This window comes from Dermacentor silvarum, chromosome 10 (genome assembly GCF_013339745.2).
Source record: "Dermacentor silvarum isolate Dsil-2018 chromosome 10, BIME_Dsil_1.4, whole genome shotgun sequence".
NCBI lineage: Eukaryota > Metazoa > Arthropoda > Arachnida > Ixodida > Ixodidae > Dermacentor > Dermacentor silvarum.
The window spans coordinates 113255711-113275930 of NC_051163.1; the positions used below are offsets into that span (position 1 = coordinate 113255711).

The 20220-nt window shown below is 46.2% G+C and overlaps 1 protein-coding gene across 3 annotated transcripts in view; it reads left to right on the forward strand.

Moving 5' to 3' along the window:
- The window catches only part of LOC119466489 (protein kinase C delta type), a 711485-nt gene that overhangs the window by 219607 nt on the left and 471658 nt on the right, over nt 1–20220 (forward strand). The window lies entirely within an intron of this gene.

Here is a 20220-nt window from a genome sequence, read left to right on the forward strand (position 1 = left end):
ATACCGGCTTCGTCAATAACTATTTCAGGCATTGAGTTAACGGAAAAGGGGATTACAGTTGGCGATGTCGTAACGTCCTCTCGAGTAAACACTGACAAAAAGAAATTATTTAGGACCTGCGCGCACTCGTCCTCGGGAATCGCGTCACCGGCAGCATTTGAAAGGGTGATGTCGGGATGATTACTAGGGTTTATTGTGCGCCAAAACTTTCTTGGGTTGTTGGTTAACATTGATGACAGATCGTGAGTGAAAAAGTTACGGCGGGTTGATTTTAGCAGCGATTGGTACTGACTGTGACAAAATTTGTACCGGGACCAGGAAGCCTATTCTTTATGTTTATTAGCTTGCCTGTAAAGGCGTTTCTTTTTATTATTAAGTTGCCGAAGCTGATTATTAAACCAAGGAACTGTGTTAGTACATCGAATTGTTATGACGGGTACAAATTTGTTTATGAGTTCGGCAAATTTAGTTTTAAACAAACTCCAGTTTTCATCTACTGATAGGTGTTCATGATCGTCGAGGAACACTCCTGCGAAAGTAGACAATTCCTCGTTTATACTATCGTAGTTAGCTCTACCGTAACACCTCATTTGCTTTTTAGTAACGCTTTTTGAAATTGGTGAAAAGTTCAGGTTTCCTGTGATAATGGCGTGATCGGAAAGACCATCATGATGTACAATATCAGAACAAAGATTGGGATGGTTTGTTAAAATTAGGTCAAGGATGTTAGCCGAGGTTGAAGAACGTCGTGTGGGCTGACTGATTAATTGAAACAATGAGAAATCAAGGCAGATGTCCAGGAAAGTACGAGGCTCCGATTCCAAGGAAGCTTCAGATAAGGTAGACCAATCGATAGTGGGAAAATTAAAATCACCAAATATGACTAGCGTTGGATTAGAAAATTTCGATGATATCTCGACTAATATTCTGCGAAATTCGACTGTGAACATATTCATATCAGGGGGACGATAAACAGTACCAATAATTATGTTGGTAGCACCATTTTTCAAAGACATCCATGTAGACTCGAGATATGTATAAATGAAAATGGGAATAGCAATAAGGTCTTTACTAAGGGCAAGAAGAACACTCCCACCTCGGCGGTTTTCACGGTCGCAGCGATACAACTTAAATTCAGAGTCAGTGAGTAGGATGGAATGATCTGGAATGCTGTCATTTAGCCATGTTTCCGTTAGTGCGACGACCGATGCAGAGCATGAATCGATCAGCGAGGAAAGAGGCACGCTTTTGGGCACTACATTTCGGATATTAGTAAACAAAAAAACTAGCAGTCACGTTCGTATTAAGTCGTACACGTGAGCAAAAATGCTGATTAGTCCTAGTAGTTGGGCGAAAGACTGCAGAGTGTCAATGGCTGTCGCTATCGCACGGTTTTGAAACAGGCTGAGAAGCACGTACAGCGCATTCAGCTTCAGTGTCCCAGAAATACGTGTCATTGTTAATAGTAAATTTGTTAAAGTTAAGGCGCATGCAGTCACCATCTTTCTTTACCGTTCTAGAGAACTGCCACAGCTTACGTCGGATATCGCGAACAGCTTCTGAGTAGTCACGCGAAACGCTGAATGTCGTGTTTTTCAGCTGGAAGACGTTCGGCATGACTGTTTCAACTTCCTTTTCGTTGAACAGCTTAGCAATGATAGGCCTTGGTTTATCAGGTGAAAAATGGCCTATGCGGTGCGCCCTAGCTATGGTGGATACGGATATGCCAAGTTTGTTAGTGCAAAATTCACGGGCGAGACGCTCGGAGACGTCCCATGCTTGGGATTTGTTAGTATCGCTAATACCGTAAAAAAGAACATTAGAGTGGCGTGAGCGGTTTTCCAGGCCGTCTATGTTTTCTTGCATTTTTGAAATGTCAGGTTGAAATTAAGTGGAAGTCCCGGGTGATGCTGTCGCCTGGCTTTTTGACTCTAGTTCTTCGACACGTTTAGTTAGAGCCTGTAAATAATTCTGCAGTGAAAGATGAATCTGTAAAATTTCAATTTGCAAATTACGCTTTCAAGCAGGTTATTGTTACTGGCCTCAAGCCGCTGTACTGTGTTGAGCACACTTTCTAATTTCACTTCTTGGGCCTTAGTCATCGGCCCAGGATTCATCTCAATATCGCCTCCAAGACACAGGCGACACAGGTTTTTTTTTTATCCTCGAGGAAAGCCGTGCATCGCGGAGGGCCGGCAACACAGGCAGTCCTAATGTAGTAGCGGCGACACAGGTTGATTCCGTTTATATATTCCTTATATTCGCATTCTTTATATGCGAATCACTATTTTTGCAGCTAACTACTGCACACGTCTTCCCTCTATCGTTACACATTTTTCGGAATGAATTGGACACAGTGCATTAACGGCATGAATTGGACACGGTGCATTAGCGAACTCCCCGATGCATTTCCGACAGCTCATCGCACAGTAGCGGGGCAGAAGCAGTAATGGTTTCGTATTCGTGCGCATTCACTGAGGCAACGTACGGCGCGCCGCCGAAAGCGTCAACTCGTTCCTCTATGAGCAAACTGCTCAGCGAAAGGGGTCAATAGCAATCGAGCAGGGTAGCGTCAGACCACATTCCTGAAGTCATATTTATTTAACACGTGTAGTGGTAATTCGGAGACTTTGGTTGCTTCTGCTATACTATGCCACGTGCTCCGATTTCTTCCCATTTTGCTATGGCATTAGCCTGCCAAGGTAACCGATCAGCAAAGAGGCATAAGGACGACTGTATGACGACGACGCAGGGGCGATGACATGACGAAGGATATATATATGTATATATATATATATATATATATATATATATATATATATACGACGGCATGATGATGACGGTGTCACAAAGATGTATCACGATGAGTAACACGAGAACAAGGTGAGAGCAGGAGCCAACGTTTCGACAAGTGGACTTGTCTTCTTCAAGGCCTTGAAGAAGACAAGTCCGCTTGTCGAAACGTTGGCTCCTGCTCTCACCTTGTTCTCGTGTTACCCATCGCCTTGAATCGCCATCTCCCTCATTCCCCTTGTTTTTCCAAAGATGCATCACGTGTAATACGCATATAAATGACGGAGTCTTTATTAAAATGCTACCACGAAAAGTAAGTCTGATGCCCACCAAGCGATTGGCATAGAGACACACATAAAGTGTCGACAAACGCTGGTCCCAGGGCATGCGGAGAATGCGCAGGGCTTCTTTCTAACATAAGTTGATGTATGGGTTCCGTGTCGTAGCTTCTGCGAACTTGCAGCCCAATTGTCACGTACTTGTCATATACGTCATAAAAATGTGCAACACCATCATCGTAGTCTCGTTGCATGTCGACTAACAGCAGCCTTCATTTGCAACGACCACATTTTTTTTCTTTTGAAGTGATAGCTTTCTTTGGCTCTTCCTCCACATTGCGGTTTGTCAGTTTCTGGCGGTCTACGGACAATTTGGGACACAGGGTGTCACTACGTTCTGTTAGACACCGAATGAAAGTGCCCGTGAACGGGCTTAGAACGAACTTATATAGCCAACTCAGCCGACGCTGCGTTGTGCTTCCAGATGGGCTGCAGAAATAAGCGTAATTTCCCCAAGAACCACCATATAATAATCCCAGCTCACTTCATCGTAACCAAAAAATAATAATAAGAACTTCTTTCATGAAATTTGAACAAATTACATGGGCTTACGGGAACGTCTAAAGCACACCGATCTGCTAATGAAATGGGTAATTATAATTAACGAATTATTCGGCTCAATTATTTGTTTTTATTAAGCCACTCAGTATACGCCAGTAGGTTGTGCCCCTTCTAGGCCAATCCTACACAATGGGCTTGTCCCACTACAAATCCCCTATAAAGCTCACTAAGCCAGACAAAGCAAAGCCAGTCTGTTGAACACCAATCAGCCAATACCAATGAACAAAGCTTCGCTTCCCAGTCATTCCAACCTGTGCGTTGGATCTGAATGCAATATCAACAGGGTTGGATCGAAGAGGTCTACGAAGAGAATCAGATGGAAGAAAGAAAAGAAGACAATGACATGGACATTTATTAAAAACTATTGTAAACACAGTAAACATGTACTTATGTAAATATGCAATACGTATTTGTATGTGTGCTTTACTACAAAACATGCTTTGCTGAGGGACGCTCATTAAGACATCGCTTACAAAGATATCAGCGCAACGTTTGTTCTACCAGAATCGTTTGACTTACTGATAAGGCTGCCGTTTTCATCTAGCGACAATAATTCTCCCCTGCGCACCCAAAATCCCTACGACATACCGCTATAAGAGAAAGAAAAAAAGAAGAAAACAAGATCCTTCCCAGGTGCAGGCAAATCCCACCAATACATTATACATCAAAGACAGTAAACGTTTAAAATAAAGTTCTCAGAACCTTCGCAAGCCCAGGGGTCTAGTTTCCCGCTGCCCAGAATCTACTTTGGTCTTTGCAATCGCTTCACAATGTGCGGTGTGATTTCTTCGCTATATACGGAAGTCCCTTCAAACTTCGCTATATCCGAACTCAGTACTTCCACACCCTCCGTTATATCCGATACTCGCTGCTGTAAGTCACACCGGCTCTACTGCTCCACCTCCGCTCGGCAGAATGCGCTCGTGCGTCCTTGCTACCGACCACGTAGACCTCCACAGTGCAAAATAATTTGCACCCTTAGTAACTTTTAAGGGTATAACTTATCTTGCAGTGCATACTTCGTCTCCGGCGGCGATGCTGCCGGAGACAAGAACCGACGTGGAACTCCCTTATGCAGTTCCACTGCAAAACCCGCTTCCACAATACATCGGGACACTTCTGAATCGCCCGCTACAAATATGTGCATACATCAACGCGAATAAGAACGTGAAGGCCTAGTCAGCCACACCTACACCACTCTCGAGATTTGTTTTACCCTTTAGAAAAAAAGACAAAAAAAAAGACGAAGCGAAAGCCGTCAATACCGATCAGGACTCGCTGAAGCAAGCCTCCACTACCCGATCGCTCTCCGGCTCTTCCACTGAAATCGCTTCGTCTCTAGCTCGCACGGCCTTTTTTTCTTTAATTTTTTGTGCTAGCGGCAATGTTCGGGCAAAGGAACGAGCGGCAATTTTTCACGGCCCCGGAAGTGTCGCCTTGTGGGCTTTGTTCTTACGGTCGCCCCTCAAGAAAGGCGGCTGTACGGAATGCTTGGAACACGTGGCGCCTAGTCACCTCCTTTTGCACTTCTTTCGTTATTTCTTTTCTTCTTTCTTACTTTGATTCTTAGTATGGTCTACGAGAGAAAATGAAGCGCGCGGCAGCTTGGCGCACTGTTATGAAGCATGCGCTTCAAGATTAAGAACGTTCGCTACTATCGACTATGCTACTGGGTATTTTGCCCGTCTTCGTCAAATTAATCTTTTTACACTCGGGCCTCAATGTGCGTGGCGTGGAAGGCTGAAGATTATAGCAAAAAAAAGCCCTTTACGCGTGGTACCTACAGCAACAGTTGCCCAAAATATAAGAAATTACGAATTTACCGATACGCGCACTTTCCCGATCTCTTCCTCCTCCCTTATTAATTTTTGTCAGCGTAGCAGATATTTTTGTGCATATACCCCTACCTACAAAAGTTATTGCATCCCTCTCTCCCCAACACACACAAGCACAAAAAGATACTTGCTTACAAAGGAAGTAGAAAGGTGCAGTACATACTTGCTCATGGCAAAACACAACTCACTACAGTAACAAAATGTATAGGATGAGTGCAGGGGCAGCTATGACTATCCACCTTTTCAGGACTTACTATATGCTCCGAAATATGTTGCGGTAATGTGTATGCATAGGACGTTCCAGAAGTCACCAATATCGAAGAAACGAACATCCTCCGCCTCATTGTAGCCGCGTAATTTTTTGCGGTTACTCAACACAGAATTAGGCATACACAGCAAAGTGTAGGCTCATGCGTTCTCTTCATTCTAGGGCGTACTAGCATATTCTCGTTTGTGAATAATAATAACGTCGGCAAATTTGACACTAGTGTCATCGTGTGCTGGCTTCTCCCGCCCGTGATACGTAACACCCTCTCTTCTCCCACCTACCACCCCTCACGCTAGTCCCCTCCCCTCTCACTACTTCCATGATGGATGCAATGGTGGTTTTGCTGAATTCTATTCAAATTTCCCGCCTTCGCCCTGCTCCCGCTCCGTCTGTTGGGACCTTTTATTACTGTGTGCTTAACGCCGGCTACAGAGCCGTGGCTTCAGTAGGCTTGTTTTTAACGCGTAGCGTCTCTTCGACACCATTTCTAACGCATTGACTTTTCATTCACTAACGCAAAAACCAGTCCTCTGTGTATTCTTAAATGAACGCTGCAGATCACGGTTATGTACATATATTTTGCCTCAAATAGGCCTGAGGTTTCCTTTGCGCTGTTTAATGTTGACGTGTCTGACCCCGTGTCACCAATGCTATACGCCCAGCCAAAACAGAATCAACCGCCCAGCCAAAACCAACCAAGCAACTATAGTTGCTTGGTTGGTTTTGGCTGGGCGGTTGATTTTGTTTTGGCTGGGCGTTTGAATCGAGTGACAGACAGACATACCGACAAAGTTTTTCGCGTTTCGGTACCCCAAGAAAAACTAATGTCTTTAAAAAGCATAAGGGAGGCTGCCGATTGCCAAAGAGATTACTTGTTGGTAACGGGGTTCTTCACGGCGCGTTGCCGTCATAATTGGCAGTGAACAGGTCTTTGACACGGTCCCCGTTACGCGTGCTTTGTCATACACGATTGACGCACACGCATGCTATTTTGAGTTTAACGTGTAAAATATATAAAAAAAGGGCTGGAGACAGAGTCAGTCCCGAGGAACACTAAGGCCTGATCGTGCCAAACAAAGAAAAGGGGGGAAAACGCTAGAAAATGTAACGTGGAAATAAGGAGAAAGAAACTGCAAATATAGTAATAATAATAACATGGCGAAGTAAGCATGAAAAGTAAAATGGGAGGGCGCTTAAGCTTCGCTTTTAATAAAAGACTGGAACACGATATCATTCAAAGATCCCTGACTGCTACTCATGGTTCCCGACGACTGCAGCTTATGCAACCGTAATGGTTACTGGTAAACACTGGCGACAAACGCTATTCACGTAGGCGAGATTTCTGGTAGAAACGCGGCCTCTTGCGTGGGACTATCCCGGAGATTGTGCACAACAGCGCCAAAGAAATTACATCATTTTCAGGTTTCCGTATTCGTTTCGCACTTTTAATATTTCAGTCTGAGAATATTTAACACAAAAGGCATGCGCTGTGGATATTTTGTTTCATGACGTTTGTTTGTCGATTGTCATTCTCAAAATTCAGAGGAATAGCTTTGCCAAGAATGCAAGCCAAGTTGTGAGCAACATTAATCATAGAATGGTGTGGCATACCTAAACGTGGTTGGGATGATTTTCTCGGCCGCGGGTGCCAATGCCGACGCCGACACCGGATTTTCTGCGACACTGGACCCTAAAAGCTATCGCGTTAAAACACAAGGCACAGTAATGTGGTTGGGTCTGTGCGCTCCCCGAGCGGAGTAGTGGGCATTCTTTCAACATCACCCGCGTATTCGCTTTTTATATGCGGGGATTTAGTGATAATGTAGCTACTCTAACTTATGGACGAGAGGTTTCCAATGTGTTCATTTATGCCGTGTGTGATTGTTCAAAATTCGTGGATAGAATATGACTCTGATTGTTCCTGCTCACGAGAAGAGCGAGAGCCTGAGTTGAGAAGAGTGACACGTATTTTGTCAAATGAATGCTCTGGCAGACTGATATGTTTTGAAAATGGGAGATTTGGTAGTGGCGCGGGCGTGAGCTCTGTGGTTATTTAGACCGAGTCTGAACGCGGTTAATGTCTGGCCTATATGCTGTTGGTCGCATACGTCACAATGGAGCATGTAGACCCCATTTGTACTGTCACAGTTCAGAGGTTCCCTAATTTTGAATGTAAAATCGGGGGCAGTAGCCTTAGCAAGCAGGTTGAAGTCATGTGCTTGCAGACCTCGTACCCTTGTTTACCACAAGGTTTGCAGCCTGATTCCGTGTTTTGAACCGTGGTTGTTATAGCTCTGGCGAGGATATCTCTCAGGTTTCTTACCGCAGCCACAGACAACTCGTGGTGTGCTCTGCTGAATAATACTAAAATGTTTGGCTAGGATGTTGTTGACGTGCGGTAATGTAGCTGAGTTAGTGAGGACAATGTTGTTTTGATTTTTGGGATGGCGGGGCCTTCTAGCCCGTCAAAGTTTTAATATATTTACACAAGCTCTTCTAATCTCTCCCATCCCCTCTCAACCTCTACCACGTGACCGTCTTCTTACACTTCACACACACTTCTTTGACTTTGGCATTCCAAATGCTATAGACGGTGACAACCTAAGAAATTACAATCAAGCTCCTCTCAGAAAAACTTAGAGTACGCTTAAACTTCGCCTTTAAGAGTGGAACGCGATAGCGTTATTGGACGCCGTTGACGCCGACACCAACTCCGTATTTTCTGCGACATGGGGCCTGATCAAAATTTAGAAAGACTCGGCTTTCAACATTCCCCTCAATTTTGCCTAGAACCAATGTACAGCGAAACACCATCAGAATTGGAGGACGCTTGAGTTTCGCCTTTAAGAGTGGAACTCAATAGCATTCGAAGACTCCTGGCTGCTTATCAGGCGTTTTTCTCGTATATTCAAATTGCAGTCCGACGTTATCACGTCTGTAGGTGGTGGTTAAGTCGTACTTTGCAATTTTTCTGAGGGATTTTACTTTGAGAAATTCCATTTTTGTTCACTAACGCCTTGCGCCACGCGAAGGGCCCGCCCGGTCAGGGTGGTTCGGGATGATGTGGTTCACCATGATTATTTCCGCCAGACGCCGATGCTTAACGCCGACACCGACGCCGGATTTTCTGCGACACGGGGTCTTTAACGCTATCGCGTTAAAATCGCAGTGCAGCGGCCTTTGGCCTCTAAGAGAGAGCCGAGCCTGCTAGATACCGCTCATAACTTAATGACTTTGCTCCACTAATGTAAATGCTAGGTAAATCGGAAAGTATTAAAAGCTCGTTGTTTCAAGCTGAAACGTTCGCTATGACAAACAAGTGATATAAATATCACCCATAAAGTGTGCTTAGACGGCCATGTTTCCTCCTGTAACCAATCACACAAAGTCCGATCTGTACGAAGGAAAGAGCTTTAAAAATGCGAAAGCGCTCGCAGTCAAGCGAGTAAGTTTACCCAAAAGGTCGGAGCATCTATGTAAATTTCGCTCGAGCTGGACAACGTGCATATAATCTTCTAATATTAAATGCGCAAGCATGTCTATGCTTACCCAACGAGAAAACATGTCCGTACGTCACGTAAGACGAATCGCTATAAAAAATTAAGGTATAAAAAAGAATAAATTCCAAAGTAAGAACGATGATGGCGGTGAGCTTTGAACCTACAACCTCGCGGTCGGAAGTAGAGTGTCTTACCCACTGGGCTAAAGGCCCACTTTTTTTTTTTTTGTAGCGAGAGCTACACTGGCCGCATTCTCACCGTTTCACTGTGGCCGGTGGCCGCACCGCGAGCTGAGCCGTTGCCTAGCAGCGGCCGCAGCAGGCAGCGCCGCTTGCCGCGCCATCTGGCGTCGTCTGCTCGAGTTACCACGCCAGCGTCGTCTGATCGAGTTACCACGGCGCGGCGACGCGCCGCCACTGCCGCAGTTGTGTTGCAAGCGTTCGCCGCTTGCATCTGGCGTGACGTCAGATGAGGAGCTGGTGAAACCGCGTTGCAACAGAGGAGGAGCCGGCGTTGCATCGTATATATAAGGGGCGGCTCGGTGGGATTCGCCGGCAGATATGGAAAGTGAGTCGGAGAGACTGAAAGAAGCCAGGATTCGTGGTCGGAACGAAACCAAGAGGCTTCGTTCCCCTTATCCTCCCACCTCTTTATGACAATTGAGAAACAAGATGAAGACTTTCAAAATAAATGCGCTACACTTTAAAAATGTCTAGTTATATAATCGTAACTTAACGAGAGGTAACAACCAAACCTAAACACTAAGACGTACGAAGCTAAACGATAAAGATGTAACCGTAGAGATAACGAAGCTAAACAATAAGATTAACCGTACCTCTCGCTGCGCACACCCAGGCATAACTGAGTTAAGCCACAGATAATACCTTATTGCATGAAATTATGAGTAGTTTCATGCGAAAATTAGTTGCGTTACCTGTATACACATGAAAAAAGTCACAGGCCTACGCGGCAGACGCAGCACAGTCAAAGCGTAAGCTGGCCGACACGACGTAAGCTGGCGGCTCAAGAGTAGCTCCAATTTCGGCACCACGCGCAACAAGGTCTTCGCGGCAAAACCTCTTCGCCTCGTTTTGACGAGAACGATCTGAACTGTACGCCCGGCATTGACGCCGATCTGCGGCTTGTAATGCTCTCTGCACAGCAGTCTGCTGAGCCTGATGATGCCTGGTTGTAGCCGCGCAGGTAGCTCTACGATTCGCTTCTTCAGCAGCGGTTCGTACCTTGCGAGAAGACGCCATAACGTGTACCGTAGAGGTATCCAGAAAACAAGGGGCACATCTCACATAGAGATCGCGTTGATTGCGCGCCTCCTCTGAATCGCATCTCGTCGTCTGCGCCTGCGCGCGCTGCGTTTGCAGGCACCTTAACTAGATGGCGCCACCATACTGGCGGAAGCTGGGGATCGCGTGGATTGCGCGCCTCGCCTTAATCGCATCTCGTCGTCTGCGCCTGCGCACGCTGCGTTTGCAGGCACCTTCACTAGATGGCGCCACCATACTGGTGGATGCTGATGTATGCGCCTGCGCGCCTGCCTAGGGCGCGTTTAAAGGGAATTTTCCGCTGCCTGATAGCAAGCGCTTCAGTGGCTCAGTGGTAAAGTATCCGACTCCCGCCTGCGTTCGATCCCGGCCGGGCGGGTACTTTTTTTTTTCATTTCCGTCGATAGCGGCTGCATTCCCCCGCGGTGGTGGCGGCGGACACCATCGTGAACCAAAACGGCTATTGGAATGAGCCCATAACAGCTTAACAGCATAACAAATGAACCTAGCAGGGTCTAAACACCCACGCTTGCAAAAGGTATATATACATTTATATCTGAACCATATGAATGAGTTGTACCAGTGGTAGAAAACAAATACCAAAAAGAACAGCTTCTACGAAGGCTTTCTTGAAAGATTTGGTGACAGTGGAATAAAAATCATCTCTAGAACCCCATATAGAACAGACTTTGAGAAATTAAAGACATTGGGAAAATTTCATTTTGCGAAAATTTAATGCCAAACACGCCACATACACGATGCGTTTCCGTGGACGCGTGATACGCTTTCCGTTGGGGCGTTCCTTCAGCAATGTTCAGCGAACAAAAAGCTGCTGATCTGAGAGCTCATGTGCTTCGCGTCGCGCAGCACAGACAGATAAGCAATGAGTGAGTTTATAAGGATTGATAAGGAGGGGTGAGGGGTCATATGGGTCTCATCACGGTTTGTAATGGTTCAACGCGGCTGTATAAGGTGCGAAATAGCGATAATGGTTTATAATGGTCGGAACAATTATGATACGGTTGATAAGAGACGGATTAAGTCCTACAGAGTTGATAAAGCCCGATAAGAGTTGATAACAGTCGTACCACGTTCGATAAGGTTGATAAGGACAGATTAGGGTTGATAAGGATCGGAGCAATTACGATAAGGTGGATAACGACATATAAGGGTCGATAAGGCTCGGATGTAGTGCGATCAGGTTTATAATTATCGATAAGGGTCGTATATAATCTCATAAGGTTGATAACAACCGATAAGGGTAGAAAAGTGCCTATACTGGTCAGATAAAGTTCGATAAGATTGATAATGACACCGGACTGTGTGGACACGAGCAAGTGGCACAATGCTTATACAACACCGGTGGAGTTTCTGCGCAAATTTTTTAGGTCGACCCGCCGTGGTGGTGTAGGGGCAATGGCATTGCGCTACCAAGCCCGAGGGCGCGGGATCGAACCGTCGGCGTTGGTCAGCGTAACGCGAAAGACCTACGTGAACTTAGCTTGACGCCCACCACGGTGTGGTATGCAAACAGCCGCTCAGCAGGTATGCCAATATGCTCGTGCTGATGCCAACTGTGGAAGCCAGAACGCTGCCCTCTGGTTCCGCCTGAGGCGAGTGAGTGGAGTTTTAAGGCGCGTCCACTCAGCAATGTAGCTTTTACACCCATGGACGCGCTTTTCGTTTCTGGAGGCTTTCTAATCCTCCACACTCGAGCCGCGCATGCGTCGTCGATAGCAGGACAGCAGGACCACTCCGACTTCGTCGGTGCAAATGCGGCTATAGAGCATCCGTCTAATCACTATTCCAATAAAAATATAATAATTTATCGTAAGAGCCACCATTCCGTCATCGTCGTCATTTTATATTTACACTTGCGACATATTTTTCCGGCAAAATTCAGCTCAAAAAAAAAAAACAAATTGCTTGCGAATACGGAATACCTAACTGCTCGATCAAAGTCGACGGCACAATATAAGCCCAATAAAACTGGATAATTCCCAGCAAGCTTTCTTAAAACAGCGTAATACCTAAAAAAAATGTGCGTGGCTCTGCTATCGCAAGCACCAGAGATAAGCGGAGCTGGGGAAAGCCTAGTGAAGTAGTGGCAAACCTCAAACTTAGTCCAACTTTTGCTGAGCTTCCCCCATCTCTGCTGGTCTCTGGTGTTTGCGATAGTAGAGCCACGCATATTTTTTGACATATCAGTGCAGATTGACAATGCTAAGATTAGCAATCTGTCACTTCAGTCTCTCGGAAGCGACGAGTGTCCAGTTCTCTGGTAGAAACCTGCCGAGCCGCCGCCAGAGGCATCGGCTGCAGTCACGGACACCGGGCGCGTTCAGTGCGAACGTGGGGAAACGCGGTCGGCGTCGGCAGCACCTCTACGCGTCCCCCTCTGCCTCACCCCTCTTCTCCACCTCGCATCAGCTATGCTGCGCGATGCTATTTTTATACTCTGCTTTCACTCTCTCTCAGCTCACTCTCCCCCTCAGCTCGGCAAAGCTGCGGACGATGTAATGATCATTATAGCCAAGTTCTAACAGCTCCGCGGTAAAAAAAAAAGCCGGCAGATCCCACGCCCTGCGGGAATCGACATTATACGAAGCAGAGGGCGGATAGCCTACCAAGTTAACGCAACGACCATGAGAGCACAAAGACGTAGGTGGCTCTTTCATGACATACATGACATGCCTGTCATGACATTCATGTCATGAGTCCTCAGGAGTACCTTTAGCTACACCTAAGAGATCTTAAGGCGAAAGCCTTAGTCACGCTCATGACTATGAATTCGACCATCAACCTTTAGCGTTTCCTTCACTTAGTACCCACGTCCGAACCCATTTCAGTGGTTTTTGAGTGTTAATCTTTTTCGCTGAGTCATTGTCATTTATGCGGAGTCATGCTCATGACTATGATTTCTAGCAGCATCCTTGTGTGTTCCCTTCACTTAGTGCCCTCGTCCGAACCGATACCAGTGTTTTTTGAGTGCTATACTTTTTTTCGCCGAGTCATTGTCATTTTGGTGAGTCATGCTGATGACTATAACTTCTACCAGCCTCCTGTAGTGTTTCATTTACTTAGTACCCACGTCCGAACCCATTTCAATGGCTTTTGAGTGTTTATATTTATTCACTGAGTCATTGTCATTTTTGCTGAGTCATGCTCATGACTATGCTTTCTACCGTCGTCCTTTAGTGTTCCTTTCACTTAGTGCCCACGTCCCAACCCATTCCAGTGGTTTTTGAGTGTTAATCTTTTTTCGCTGAGTCATTGGCATTTTTGCAGAGTCATGCTCATGACTACTACTTCTACCAGCATCCTGTAGTGTTTCCTTCACTTTGTACCCACGTCCGAACCCATTTCAATAGTTTGTGAGTGTTAAACTTTTTCACTGGGTCATTGTCATGACCAACAATATCTATCCGGAGATCTCTACTCATACAACGTGCGATAAATGTAACGACACCATTGATCTAAGTCATATGCTCTGGCGTTGCCCCGCGTTACGCAGCGACAAGCACAGCACTGAAGAGCGGTGGGACGCAGCTCTACGCAGTCTCACATTAGATGAACAGCTATGGGCAGTCCAACGGGCCCGCGAAGCGGCCGATAGGCTAGGCCTCTCGGTCCCAACGTGGGAGCGGCCCGCTTCGGGCTAGGAAACTAGCGCGACCCAATGGACCAAAATAAAGTTTTTCCATCCATCCATCCTTCCATTGTCATGACCTACATGACACGCATGTCAGGATATTCATGTCATGACATATCATTTATGTTCGTCATATACTCTTTTCATAGTATGTCAATTTCGGTACATACCAAGTTAACGAAACGACCACGAGAGCACAAAGTCGTAGGCGGCTAGATAGATACGATCAAAGTAGCAAATGTTCGCCAAGAAATGCTTCACATTTAAAAACAATCACCAGCCCTTCTCCTGTCGAGGAAATGGGGGTAAGCGAAGCTTGTCGCATGTGTATCAGGCATTCGTGATGATTTTCTTTCCTTCTTTCTTTCTCTCTCTCTTTATTCTTACTTCCTCTTTCTTTCTTTCTCTCTCTCTATTGTCCCTGGTATGCGCCATTGAGCTTGGATCCTTTCTGCACGATCACCAGGATAGGCCCACTTTCAGCGTGACACCAACACCACCGACACTTGTAGGCCTATAAAGCTTCGCTTAATACGCAGGTCCAACACACATGCTTGAAGTTGTGTGAAGTGAAGCTTTCGTGCAGCGTTTAACTTAATCCTGTGGAACTAGCAGCGGTGCGCGCAATTGTGTTTATTTCATCATATGCGGCGTACAATCTCAAGCAATGTTTATGTTCATCCCCCACAATTGTCGTAAGTTGAACATATCATGCAATTTTGATATTTACGCAGCACACCTCTCACAAGCCATGCCGAAATAAAAGTACACATCAGGTGCATGCATGGTATGAGACGTCTGCGCAGCGATGTTAAGAGGCCGAAGGCGTTGTATGACACCTGTTGGGGCAAGAATGGCGATGACATGCGCATGCACAGAGCAGTACGACACATATCTCGCTACATTTAAGCATTATGTACTGCTCGTGTTACAGCGGCGCATACCCAGGCTCGAGAATGGCCAAAAACACTCACACACCCTGCGACACATACCGAATAATAAATCAGTGAAAATAAAATAGATCAAAGCATTCCCCCTGCCCCCCCCCCCCTTTTCTTACTGAATATCCTTCACTGGACCGGTAAGATAGGATAAATAAATAAATCCACTGAATAAAATCTTCCATTCCATTACAAGGTCTTTGTGATTTAGAGATATCTGTGAGCCGACATTATTTCTGAAACTTATGCCGAAATTTACCTTTGTGTTACGCAGAACAAAAACGTGTTTACTCGCACTACTTGGTTGGTCAGCGTACAAGAATTATATGAAGCCGTTCTGTGATACCAGCATTCGGCGCTTTTCTAACTTTCATATATACATATCCCATAACATATTCGCATACCCCACAGCAGGCAGCAGCCTCTCCAAATCCGGGAATGTATATGCAAAGCAAGCTTGGCTTTAAAATACGGTGTCTCGACTGCCCATTGTTTCCTTGGTGGTTCAATGACCACATCGGCAGATTTTGCTTTAAATATTTCAGTACGAAACTCAATATGTCAAAAGAAGCGGTCATTTGAAAGAAGCATGCGTCAGGAAAAAATAACGAACAAATAGTGGCAGTAATACGAACGCAACAATAATGTTACGTTGCTTTTGTTTTATGTTGGTAAAAAAGAGGTTCTTGGCCCATTACATCCCCCCTGACACCGAGCTCTCATTAGCCGCCTCCTTTGTCAGCCTTCGCTAAAGACAGACACATTAGCATTGACAGCGTAGCTTGCGAGAATAGACGCGCCAGTATTTAGCGAGAACGGCGTTGCGGCACCGCTCTTGCAGCGCTTCTTTGCGCTCTCGACCCCAGCCTTTAAGCGCTTAAAGAAAGCAAGGAACAAAAAAAAGTAAGTCTGTCCCTTTGGAGGAATAGTGTGCGCTATGAGAGAATAAATTCTGTCCTGTTCTTGTACAGCCCGCAGCCTAAAGCGAATAATGTGATGCAATAAGGACAGGAGATCTTAGTATGTATTTTACAAGAGATGTGAAGACCAGCAAGCGAGTGTCGCCCATCCAGCTGAACCTCCCAGATCACGTCTTCCTGTGCCTTTATTTTGGGCTTTCATTTCCCCCAAACGGGAATAAAGTTAGAGAGGTCTTTCAGAATGAACGTGACTGCGGTCGCATAAGCTGCGCGCGTGACGGGGGGGGGGGGGGGGGGGGGTACTGAGTGGGTGAGTGAGTGAGTGAGCGAGCGAGTGACCCTGTGCGTGGGTGAATGAAGGGACCGGTGCGTTCAGTATAGTCGGGCACAACTTTGGAAGGCAGCGGCATTTGCCCCTCAAAGGCGGCTGCACGGGAGCGCCCACCAGTAGGCGCGCACTCTAGACTGACGTCATGAGCCGGACGGCCTATGACCCCGCCGACGGAGCACATGGCCGCCCGCGCTTCAAGCTGGGCCGGGTCGCGTCAGCTCGCTTATTTCTTTAGTGGCGGAGGCAAATTGGCTGTTGCGCTTCGGTCATCTGGGCGCGGCGTCCCTTGTCTTCTTAAGTTGTACCTGACTGTAGGCGTTTAACGTCATGGTAAGGGACACGGTTAGACAGCCCGTAATCAACGGTTCTGACAATATTTACTTTCAAGGCGGATAACATTGCCTACGTTGAGCGTTTGTTAACAGCGGAGCTGTTAAGGTCGATGTTGAGCCGTGCCAAACGTACGCCAAGAATCGGAGCAGCTGGGTGAGGAGCGCGCGCCGGGGCGCAGGTGTTTGGAGAGCGAGAGTGAGAGAGGAAGAAGGTGTGAGCTGAGCAGCAGGTGGGTGGAGCTAAAGAGAGAGTAGCGATTACGTAGTGGTGGAGAGATTGAGGGACAGTGTGCGTCAAGCAGTAGTAGACACGGAGCTTAAGAGAGACAGCGTGCGCTGGTGGCGCGGCGTCATTCTGCCGTGAGCATGGATAGGACGAAGAAGCAGCTTTCTCCGGAAGAAGAAGAGGCGTGGCGTCCACGGCGTCGTGATGCTTCTCGGGAGCGGCTTCAACGACTGTCTGCAGATACAGAATTCCAAGCAACAGCTGTTGAAACAAAGCGATGGAGGAGGGTTGGAGATCCAGAGTTTACAGAGAGAGAAGCTGCGTCTTGGCAACACTGCGAAAAAGCTCACCGTGAAGATAGACAAATCGATGACATTACCTGTGCATTGCTGCACATTGCAAAGTTAAAGCTAAGTAAAAACAAAAGTTAAAATCTAAGTAAATATTCAAGTTAGCGCAAAGTATCATCATCATCATCATCAGCCTATATTTATGTCCACTGCAGGATGAAGACCTCTCCCTGCGATCTCCAATTACCCCTGTCTTGCGCTAGCGTATTCCAACTTGCGCCTGCGAATTTCCTAACCTCATCATCCCACCTGACTTTCTAGCGTCCTCGACTGCGCTTCCCTTCTCTTGGTATCCATTCTGTAACCCTAATGGTCCACCGGTTATCCATCCTACGCATTACATGGCCTGCCCAGCTCCATTTCTTCCGCTTAATGTCAACTAGAATATCGTCTACCCCAGTTTGTTCTCTGATCCACACCGCTCTCTTCCTGTCTCTTAACGTTACTCCTAAGATTTTTCGTTCCATCGCTCTTTGTGCGGTCCTTAACTTGTTCTCGAGCTTCTTTGTTAACCTCCAAGTTTCTGGCCCATATGTTAGCACCGGTAGAATGCAATGATTGTACACTTTTCTTTTCAACGACAGTGGTAAGCTCCTAGTCAGGATTTGGCAATGCCTGCCGTATGCACTCCAACTCAATTTTATTCTTCTGTAAATTTCTTTCTCATGATCAGGGTCCCCTGTGAGTAATTGACCTAGATAAACATATTCCTTTACAGACTCTAGAGGCTGACTGGCAATCCTGAATTCTTGTTCCCTTGCCAGGCTATTGAACATTATCTTTGTCTTCTGCATATTCATCTTCAACCTAATTCTTGCACTTTCTCGATGAAGGTACTCAATCATTTGTTGCAATTCCTCTCCATTGTTGCTCAATAGGACAATGTCATCTGCAAACCGAAGGTTGCTGAGATATTCTCCGTCGATCCTCACTCCTAATCGTTCCCAGTCTAAGCGCAAAGTATAAGCCAAGTTAAAGCTAAGTAAAAGCTAGTATAAGCCGCCAGCTCCGCTGTTTCATCAGTCTTCGCGACGTTAAGTCTTTGATGCTGGCAAATTTGTTTATTTTTATTTAATTGGCTGACAAGAGGCGAGGAGCACGCTCAAGTGGAGAGGATTTTGATGGGGTCCCGAGCCAGCGCACTGAAAGTATATAACCGGATGAAGAGGGTGTTGCCAGCGTCTCCGATTGGTCTGCTTCCCCTTACATAGCTTGCGGTGGCTGGTCGCAAATTGCGGCGGCATACAACGGCTGGTTAAAAACGCCGGTAAAGGGGATCCTCATTATTCTCAAACCGGATTTTTATTATACACAAATAAGTTCATGCCCTCTGGCAGCTCCGAGTAGCCAGTGCTTGAGCCATCGGCGGGCACCCATCTTCTATTCCTTTCAGAACGGAACCGTCTCCGTTCCGAATTCAGTTTTGCTGCGCGTAGTAATGCGTCTTTAACGCGCACACGTCACTTTGACGTGGTGATATTTACGGGCTTCGTGACGTCGCGTGACAGACAGGCGAAGTGGGGGCAGCTTGAAAACTTTTGACCAATAGCAGAAGTCTAATGACGATAAGGCGTTGAATCAGAACTAATTACTTTTATTTTGTTCGGTCTAATCATGCATAATCAGTGTGTACACGTCATATCAGATGGGGAGCTATCGTGGTCTTCGTGACGTGACGTGGCAGACAGGGGAAGTGTGGGTGACCCGAAATTTTTTTGACCAATCGTGGAGGTCCGATTGCAGAATTGGAATATAAAAGTTTGGAATAAGTTTACGTTATAGCTCCCTTGGTCCCGTCATCGCTATCCTCTGTGGGCACCCGCAAATATAGTTATTTTCGATAATAAAGTATCATATGCTTTCGTTCGTCTTAATGAATTTGTGGCACCTCAGTTTCCTAAACTCACGTTTCCTAAAACATTTGCTAGTCCTAATATGGAATATCCATGCTTTCTGGAGGAAGTGTTCATTCAAATTATCACCAGTTACACTGAGGCTGTGCATAAAATAGCGCACGAGTATATGTCACTTTTACTACCAGAGACAGCAATTTGGAATTGAAAAGTCGAGTTAAAATGAGAGCTCACTTCTATTGGCTGTATAACCATACAGGGCCATGTACTCTCTGTTAGAACGATCAAGTGAGAACAGTTGGACCACCGTGTCATGGCCCCTTTAAGTAGCCAACTCATGAATTCTGCCAAGTCGCCAAAGCACAGAGGCACTCGCCACCATTTTCGTTCCAAGCCGACGAGGTGTGCCAAAAGCACACACAATGTTTTCCCTCCTAAGAGAAGCGGCCACCCTGCCGCAATACAAAGGATAAGACAAGCGGCGCTCATCCTTGATACAGCGCGCTTTAGATCTGCCGTCTAGTATTTCGATTCATCTTTGTAATATCATCATCATCATTGCCGTCTTTTACGTGCCTACGAGGCATATGAGGCATACGCGCCGTATGCCTCATGTAATCTCCAATTGGGACCCTTGCGGTATCAATAAACAGAAAAAACGGTTTCGAGCGGCTCAAATAGACGATCACAGTGTTGTGCCGATGGAGTTAAAGTGTGATCAAGAGAACATAAGTGTGATCTGTTCAGCTCACCGTACTTTCTCTTAGGGGAGCATTCTAAAAAGTGCGGTAGTACTCCTATTTGCTGTAACATGCTCGACGTGGTACTGCAAATGCTTTATGCAACTGATACCGCAGGAGGGCTGTGTCCCAACCACACATAATAACACGCTTATTTCGCGGCCCCCAATAGGTGGCGGCGAAACAAAGCGAAGCGGAAAAGCGAAGCCTTTGGCAAGCCTATAGTGAGTTCTAATTTAATAATTTGCATGACTACCTAGGAAGACATAATAATACCAGTAAATAACAAGATACCAACCT